Source organism: Ambystoma mexicanum, chromosome 4q (assembly GCF_040938575.1).
Source record: "Ambystoma mexicanum isolate Mex_15411 chromosome 4q, UKY_AmexF1_1, whole genome shotgun sequence".
Lineage (NCBI taxonomy): Eukaryota > Metazoa > Chordata > Amphibia > Caudata > Ambystomatidae > Ambystoma > Ambystoma mexicanum.
Genome location: NC_090928.1, coordinates 617,462,954 through 617,473,058, shown reverse-complemented (window position 1 = coordinate 617,473,058; position 10,105 = coordinate 617,462,954).

The following is a 10,105-nucleotide window of genomic DNA, read 5'->3' as shown; positions in this document are numbered from 1 at the left end:
GGATAGGTGGAGAGCCAATGCGCATATCAGTGTTCACTGCAGGGTCTATGGAGACCATCAGTTCATCTTCATCAGGATTCTGAAGTGATCTCAGGGGTGCGAACCTATTTGCCACTGGTATATTACTCACAAATATCTCCCCATCATCCTTTGGAATGCACTCTACTGCTTCACTAGAGACAGTATGTGTGTGGGTTATATGTTTAATACTGGTGGAATTGCGTATCACTGCAGGGATATTAAAGTTCCTGCCGCCTACCTGCTCTTTATTTCTGGGCACTATGTATTCTGCAAGAGGATCATCTGATTTTGTGTTGTTTTTTCGCAGAGGTTGCAAATGCGTTAATGCCTGTACAGCAGTCATCTTCAATAATGAGTGCATAATTAGTTGTGCAATTCTTTAAAACGCAGCTTCCAGGTTTCAACACTTTGGGAGCGGGGAGGCCTTTAGTAGAGCGATGATCATTAAAACTGCATAGAAGATCTTATATTTCACTTATGAAATTATTAGACTCTCTTACAGGTTTATACATTGTTTGTGTGCTCTTTTTGCCATTTATAGGTGGAAAGGCTGGTAGTGGGGCAATGGTTTCAATGCAATGTAGGTTGTAAATTGGAGGATTAAGATTGACAATTAAATATCACATTGGGGGCATGACAGTTTAAGTAGCTGCCTGAGGCTGACTTTCCCCCCGCACAACCCTATCCATAAGTCCTTTGACTTGCTGGTATCTAACTCCCCAAAACTAAAGTGTCTTTGCACCAAGACCTTATATTGTCACCATAAATCAAGACTTACAGCGTTCGCAACACATACAAATAGATGATATCCACTGCTGCAAAGTGGGGGTGCTGCAGGGTTGCAACACCACCCAAAATATAGTTGCTCCCTCCCCCAATGGATATGCTGCAGTGGGGCTGCGTGTTTATAAATTGGGGGACCATAAGGTATGTTATTGTGTCTTACTTGTCTAAGGAGATTGGAGAGCATTGGCAACTCGGCCCCCTCTTACGGCATACTCACAGCTGACAAGGGCTGACACACTCGCCTTCAAGCCCCAAATGTGCTTCCACTGAAATATAAACATTAGCTATTTATTTTAAATGAATATAAAGATAGTTCTGGATTTGGGGTGACAAGGAGAATAACATCCATATAAAATGAATGTATTAAAATGTAAGACTTATTAGTACATTTAAATATTTTAATTAATTCTGCTGGGCATGCAGTCACAAAAAAAAGGATGTCCCAAATTTAGAATATTTTTGAGGATTGGAATATATAATTATTACTGACATATGCACATACCGGGAGTTCTAAGAGAAGCAAAACATGTTAGTTCAATTTGGATTCCCATTTCCCTACCACATAGATAATTCAATGGGTCAATCAGGGCAAAGAGGGGCATCCTGGTGGCTGTGTGTAAGAGAAGGGAACCTATCACAGGGTCTGTCCAATCCAAAATGTCTGCATGGGTGGAGTTTGCTGAGTATTTAAGCTGGTTAAAATAGTGGTTGCTCTCAACTTTTGTACTTATCGAAAAACCCATCTTTGTCAAAAATGTAGTTCACCACCTTTCTATTAATTCATACAGTGCTACCTTTAAATACAATTTTGTAAAAAAATTAAAATCAGAACATAGAAATCATTTTTAAATTGTGCATGAAAAGACATTTATTGCCAGTGGAAATTGGGCTGGAATATCATATCAATGAAATAGATGAAACAAGGCATCAACCTGTTACGCATGTGAGTCTTGTAATCAATACATCTTTTGCTTTGAATAAAATGGTAATTACAGAACAAATATATATATACCTCTATAAACAGACTGGACACAAGTAGAGTGTTAATGTTATAGCACTGCACTGAAAATCACAATGTTTTTTTAAACAAACATAAATCCCCTGACTTTGGAACACTATGATTTAAAATAAAGTATGCCAACATGCTTATTAGCAACATCCTGAGCAGTTCTCAAATCATAAATGCTTCGTTCTGCAAAATCGCCACACCGCCGCCTAAATTAACAAAATTCTGCATCCCGCCGTGAGAAGCTGTCCTTGCGAGCATCAGGTATCTTCAGCAACCGGACTGGGCATTTCTCCATTGCTCACCACGAGGCTTAGCCACTCCAAAATGGCTGCCCGAGATTTTGCCTAAACCCTGCAAGCCTAACTTCCTCATGCTGGCAGGAACACAACGTGATTGGCCTTCACCCCGTACTCCTGAGCCTATCACATTGCCGGCAGGCGAGCACCGGCCCACCAGCAAAGGCTCACCTCTAAGGCTACGACGCCTGACGTGAGCCTGTCTGGAGCCAGAGGAGTCGTTGCCCGCTGTTCTCCAGACATATGCATCCAGTTCCAGGCCTCAATGGGTAAGCCCTCCACTACTGTGCATATATCCCGCCCTGTATGCTGATCCCTATCTCGTGTCGTACCATGCACAAGGCCTGCCTGCCCTCCCAAACTCTGCCCCATATCTCCTCCTGCTGCCTCCGGCCCCACCAGTGCACCGGCATCGTGCTCTGCCTCACACATGAACATCCAACCCACAGACCTCAGCCGCCACCTAATCCCCACTCCCATATGCACTGCCTTTAGTGCCTGGGCCCGCTGCACAAACGTCCTGGTGCATGTGCCCCCAAGCACTATACCACTGCACTGATTGGATCCACAAACGGATACTCATCCTACGCCTTCGCCCGACCATGTGATCATCATCCTCCACTAGACTCTGCCTTAATAACACTGCCAACTGCCATGTCTGCTACGTGTCACTAACCTCTAACTATTACTGCTAGTTCCTGACCATGCTATTAACTTTGCCTTCTATTATTATAACTACTTTGCCCAAGCCACCAATGATTGGCTGTGATGACACAACTCTAGAGAAGACATCTCACACAGTAGCCACACTGATCTAACATGCCGCCAGCTATGCTGTAATCAAACCAGCAATACTTATGCAGCACTCATTATCCTGTGCCACACATGTCTTGCTATCTGATTGCAGCTCTTAATACCTACCTGTATTGGCATTTGATTGATGCATTCTACACTAGCTTTGCTGCATTTTGATTGATTGTATTGTCATTTGATTGATGCATTCTGCACTAACTTTGCTGTATTTTGATTGATTGTATTGCCAATTGATTGATGCATTTGCACTAGCTGCTCCGCCAATTGATTGCTGATCTCTGCACCTAGTTATACTGCCATCTGATAGTTGCATCTAGCACCCAGCTGCTCTACCATTTGATTGTTGATTATTGCACCTAGTTGTACTGCCATCTGATAGTTGCATCTAGCACCTAGCTGCTCCACCATTTGATTGTTGATCTTTGCACCTAGTTGTAATGCCATCTGATAGTTGCATCTAGCACCTAGCTGCTCCCCATTTGACTGTTGCTTTCTGCACCTAGTTGTACTGCCATCTGATAGTTGCATCTAGCAACTAGCTGCTCCCCATTTGACTGCTGCTTTCTGCACCTAGTTGCCCCGCCTTTTGACTGCTGCCCTAGTTACTACCTGCTCTGCCAACTGATCGTGGCACTCTATACCTATAATCACCATGCAACACCCTCAACCAACAACACACCAGCTGCCCTCCACACCTTCCCCTCCAACATCCCCCCCACCTATTTCCTACCCTCATTCTTCACAAAAAGCAACATCACTGTTAACTTTCCTACACCCACTATAACATCATGCACCAGACCCACTAACATCAGGAACAAACTTCTGGGACTCCTTTTCTAGATACCCTAACACCTCCCCTCAAGCTCCACCTAACTCATCCAATACCACAGAAACGCCGACTCACACAGCCAAACCAACTGCACCCACACTAGTCCTGACGCACCCTAACCCTGCCCCACCTGCTCCACACAACACCACCCCTTCCACATCCCAGCCACACAACCTGCAGTGCACCCTTATCAATGCTAGATCCATCCCTGCGCATGCCACTGCAATCCACAAACTCCTAATCAACCTAGGCCTCGGCATCCTAGCCATCACCAACACCTAGCTACACAGCGCCGCAGGGCCAGCCCTCAACCTTGCCATCCCACAGGGCTACACATCAGGCGAGACCGCCTTTCTTCAGTAGGAGGTGGAGTAGCACTCATTCTGATAGACCACCTAGAGGCCAGACAAATCACATCCAACTTAGGTGATAACACTGATTCTCTTGCTATAAAAATCGCCCTCTCCCCTAACTCCACTATCACCATCAACCTCGTCTACCGCCCACCTGGCCCACTACCTGAGTTCCATGAGAACCTCCTACACCTAAAAAACACCTCCAAAAGCATCTTTTTAGGTGATATCAACCTTGGGTTCAATGACAAAAAGGACAAGCCAGCAAAATCCCTCTCACTAGCCCTTAAGGAACTAGGCTTCGACCAAAAAATAAGCTTGCCCACACATGACAAAGGCTGCATCCTTGATTGGATAGCCGACCACAACTGTCAGATTGACATTAGGTCCATTACCCCCACTCTCTGGTCAGACCACCACATCATTCACTTCCTCATCCCCGCCGCGTCGAAGACCAAAACGCCTTACCCAATACCCCCAGCCTTGGCAAGATGCGCCAAAAATCTCACTAAAGATAAGATCATACCACACCTCAGCACCCTCACAACAGACCTCAAGTCCTGCGACCCATCAGTGCTAGCAGATATTTATAAGCGCACCATAAGCACTGCTATAGACACCATTGCCCTTCTACAGAACAAAAAAGCCAAAACACTGAAACATTCAAACACCTGGTTCTCAGCGGAACTAAAATAGCTCCGCTCTCAGAAGAGAAAAGCACTGAACACCTAGCAGAAATTACCCACCTCAGCCACTCTATCCTCCTACAAAAAAATCACCTCGCAATACAAAAAAGCTATAATCACAGCCAAGTCAGCTTCCTACAATGAAAGAATCACTAATGCAAGCTCTGAATTCAAAGAGCTCTTCGCCATTTTTAAAGAACTCACCATACCAGTTACCAAATCACAAGATATTGTTAAAGCCCAAACTTGGTGTAACTCTATACAATCTGCCCTATTGAACAAAATTTAACTCCTACAAGAAAAAAATTAAGGAACACCACAAGAATCTATTACAGCACACTAAATCTACCACCAGCAATGACCACCTGCTCACCTCCAGCCGAGTGCACCCACCCGCCAAAGCTTCCATAACCCCTTTCACTTTCAGGGAAGTAACAGAACAGGAAGTCATTGAGATTATGAACAGGATTAAACCATCCAATTGCAAAGGAGTCCCCTGCCCAGCCAGTCTCATCAAAGACTGCACTGAAACACTCGCCCCCTTTCTCAAATCCTTCATCAACGCCTCCTTCAATGCTAGCACAGTTCCAGGCAGTCTAAAAGAAGCCTGGGTATGCCCACTTTTTAAAAAACCCACTCTCGACCCAGAAATTGCTAATAACCATAGGCCCATTACCACAGTGCCTTTCCTGCTCAAGATCCTGGATAAAATTGCCTACACACAAATCCAGGAATATCTAGAAACCAACCACATCTTAGGCAAAAGACAGTCAGGCTTCCGTCCAGGTCACGGGACAGAGTCAGCCCTAATAAACTTAAAAATACAACTTGGTGACATCATGGACAAAGGCAAACCGGCACTCCTTCTTCTACTGGATCTGTCCGCCTCCTTTGACCTCGTCAACCACGATATCTTAGGCATGCAACAAAAAAATGAAGCCCACTTCTCCCCAGAAGCCATCTCCTGGGTGGCCTCATTTCTAAATGGAAGACTCATGAAGGTCTTCTCAGACACAGCCTCTGCATCCCCTACTATCATCCACTGTGGCGTCCCTCAGGGCTCCTGCACGCCCCCAGACTCTACAAAATATTTACCCTTCCACTCTTCAATGATCTTGACTGTCGCAACATAGCGTACACCAACTACGCGGACAACACGCAGGTTCTACTCCCACTAACTGGGACCTATGAAGAAGATGTGACAGCCCTAACCAAAATTTACACAGCCATCCAAACCTGGATAGCTGCCAAAAGCCTTTGCCTAAACGGGGACAAAACGGAAATCCTTATAGTAGGTACTACCGAAACTCTCAACAAACTCCCCCGCAACATAAAACCTTCAACATCGACAATTCCATCATTACAGTTTCCAAGACTGTCAAAACCCTACGTGTCCACCTAGATGCCTCATAATCCATGTCTCGCCAGGTCAACGCCATAGCCTCCTCCTCTGCGCTCACCACCAAGATGATCAACGCAGTCAAGCCCTTTCTCTCTCCCGAAAACTGTCTGTGCATAGCCAGAGTCACAATAGGTACTAAACTTGACTATTGTAATGCCCTATTCCTAGGCACCTCTGTCAACATTATAAAAAAAACTCCAAATCACGTAAAACAACGCGCTCTGGGCAGCGCTGTCCATTCCCAAAAGCAAGGAAAGAGGCCCATTGGCTACCGGTTAAGGAACGTATTCTCTTTAAAACCATGGCCATCACACATAGGTGCCTTATATCCGATGCCCCACCCTACCTCTCGGAAAGAATCACCCTCAACTCATCTAACAGACCCACTAGAGCCCACCGCGCCAACCAAATCTATGTTCCTACATTCAAAAGAACCAAAGCTGGAGGGTCTAGCTTCCAACACCTCGCACCCAAATATTGGAATGCCCTGCCAACTTCACTGAGGAACGAAAAATCATACACCACCTTTTCGCAAAAACCTAAAAACCTTCCTGTTCCGCTAATGTTCTATAACCAGCCTGTATAATTACGCTAATGCACTGTAACCATAGCAAAGCATAATACTTGACCCGCTCTGTCTTCTACTACTTGTCATTCTCAATGCTGCACTCAGAGTATGTAATCTGCTATACCCCTGCAACTGACTATGTTTAAATCTTACCTGTGTTAAGTTCAAGCTCGCTGTAACAGCGCCACGATGGCGCAGGGAAGTTTCTGTGTGTTTTATAAATGCAAATAAATACAAAATCAAAAAATAAACATAAAACATGCTATTTTTCAGGTGATTGAGTGACCAAAATAAGAAAAACATTGATGAGGTTTTATACCGGCATAAACAAAATCATAGGTACACACGTGGAATAAAACTCAATAAGAATTAGTGAATATTGATTCCTTTTCAGAAATAGGGTGAACAATTAATGAACAAAACTAGGCTGCTCAACACATTTTGATTGTGAGCGAAACTGGTGAATCCATTTCTTTACATTCTAAAATGGATCACATATTTACAAATGTGATATGCTTTAAAAAATATATAACATGAAATAGATTCCCTACATCTCCTTGGAAAAGGCACAATGATATATAATAAGGAAAACAGAATGAATTCTGACCTTCAATACATTTTTATTAAGTGGAAATTGAGTGGTACAAACCCTTTTGCACTTTTATTCCTACCACTGAAATAACTGTATAAATGTGTCTTTTGTTTGGCTTCCATAGGAAGGGATTAGCAACTATTTCCATTTCTGAATACTGTAACTTCCTGCTTTGATGTAAAAGCAGAAGATTTTGAAAATGTTAACTAACTGCTATGACATCACAGCAGAAGGTTACAACATGTTCTCTATCGTGTACTGTTTTCCATTTTAGGCTGCTGCAAGTGAATGGAGAAAGACATTGAGGGCCCATCAGAGGTTTTGCAGTATTTGCTGGTGCATTTTTCTGACACTCTCAATCATGTAGAACCACCTGATTATATCTAATTGGCAGAGTGGCAATGTTGAACCCCATTCCTAGGGTTCATAGAACCTAATTGGGGATTTGCAGGTTTTATCACTGGAGATAATTTCACCCATGGTAAATCCTCAATTTCTTTTGAGGTTTAGAAGAGTACAATTCTGCAGCACATGCTAGAGGTAATTACTCCACTTTACCCCTAAACTTCACATTTGGCAGTGCAGAAAATAACTGGAAAAGTGGGATTAATCCAATTACTGCATCTTTACTGACATTTTTTCATGCACTGCCAAACTACACATTGGACCCTTTGTATTGTTAACGTCTTACATAATCCCTCATGCCTGCTCTCTAGATTCCGGCAATTCTGGTCCATAAGGGACATCTCTGTGGATCAGAAGGGGATAGTGAGCCCACAAACAAAACAACATAATATTATACATGGGAAGCTTTAAACTATGCAGGGCATTTCATCACTGGGTTCTGAGTGTCATTTTAGACAACTCAAACTTCACTCTCTTTGATATGATATGATATGATATGGCATACATAACGCGCCTGTACACAAGTGTTTCTAGGCACGACACGACAAGGAGGGGGAACCGAGGGAGGACAACACTACGATCTTACTAGGCCTTGTGTCATTCAGATCGCAGGGGGCGGGGTGGTGCAGCTAACTCAAAAGTGCAGCCAGCGGGTGGCTCAGTGCAGTTAAAACATAAAGTGCAGACAATGGATGGCTCATAAGTGCAGATAGAAGGGACTGTAGGGTTGCAGATACACATCACAAGTGTTTGGGATGCCAAGAGGCAGTGCAAAGTGCAACTGGACCTGCAGGAGCCTGGGCCCAAGTTCAGAGGGTGGCCAGGTGACCAGTGCATGGAGCAGTCGGGAAATCAGCAGGGGAGAGGAAGAGAGAAAGTGGACTCAAAGAGGAAGGTCTTGAGTTGCTTCTGGAACCTGAGGTGGTTCTGCTCAAGTTTGAGAGATGCAGGAAGGCTGTTCCAGAGGGAGGCCTCAGCAGAAGATAGAGATGTGCCCCAACTCTCTGCTTGCAAAAGTGACTGACCCTCAGAGAGTTGGAGGTAGTGTGGTCCCAAGCCCCAGAAAACCTTGTGAACCATGCAGTGGGTCTTGAACTTGATCCCTGCCTCCATTGGGAGCCAATGAAGAGATTTCAGAGCTGGAGAGATACAATCCCTGGGCTTGAGGCCAAGGACAAGTCTTGCAGTCCTGTTCTAGATAAGTTGTAGAGGACGAAGAGTAGAGGCAGGAAGATTTAGGAAGAGGCTGTTGCAGTAGACCAGCCTAGAGAAGATCAGAGCTCGGGAGTCAGTGAGCATCTGGGGGAAAGTGAGGAAAGGAAGAATACCTTTGAGGAGGCTCAGCTGATAGTTTGACTTCTTAGAGACGTCAGAGATGTGCTGAGAGAAGCAGTGGGTGGAGTCGAAGATGACCCCAAGGTTCTTAGCCTCACAGGCAAGAGCAGGAAGAGGGCCCAGAGTGGGCAGCCAGAGAGAGAGAGTAAAGGAGGGAGCTGGTGTTCCGATGAGGAGGATCTCAGTCTTACTGGAATTAAGTCAGAGATCATTGGCGGCACACCATTCCTGAATGGCGGCCAGACAATCTGGAATGAGAGAAGGGCAAAAGGAGCAGAGGGGAGCCTGAATGAGAGCTGGATGTCATCCACATAACACTGAAAGTTGCAGCAGAAAGCAGCAATGCGGTGGGCAAGAGGTGCCAGATATTGGTTGAACAGCCAGGGAGAAAAGTTCAACCACTGGGGAACACCACAAATGTCATTCTATATGTCTTAGTAAAATATATGCCTGTAGTTGATAGAAACCCATTGATAATTCCATTGTTTTTGTCGTATTCCACAATAGCAGACCCTTTAAGGACCCACCACTCTGAAATGTGCTCCTAGCACCAACATGGAAGCTAAAACCCTGTAAAACATTACTGTTAAAAATACAGTCCTAACAATACTGTATGTAAGCATCGGCATCCACAACCATAGATCTCCTCCACCATCCAGCAATTTATGGACAACATTGCATCACTACTTTTGCCATTGATTCAAAGAACACGGCCCCACTGTCACATTGCATACTAAGACTCTCTACTGGCCCTGAACAGAGCTCTTGACAAAGTCAAATGCTCTTCTTAAACATATATTGTTGCCTCTCTCGACTCACACACTTGCAAACTATGCACTGCAATCCAGGACATGCTCTCCCCTACAAGAACTGTTCCATTTCCTCCTCTCTCTTTGCCAATGCCATTGCCTACTGCTTTGCCAGCAAAATTTGCCAAAATGCAGGGCATCTTGTCCACCTGTCTATCTCTCCCAGACTCTCCCTCGTTCTCCTCTTCTCCCAACTTCCCG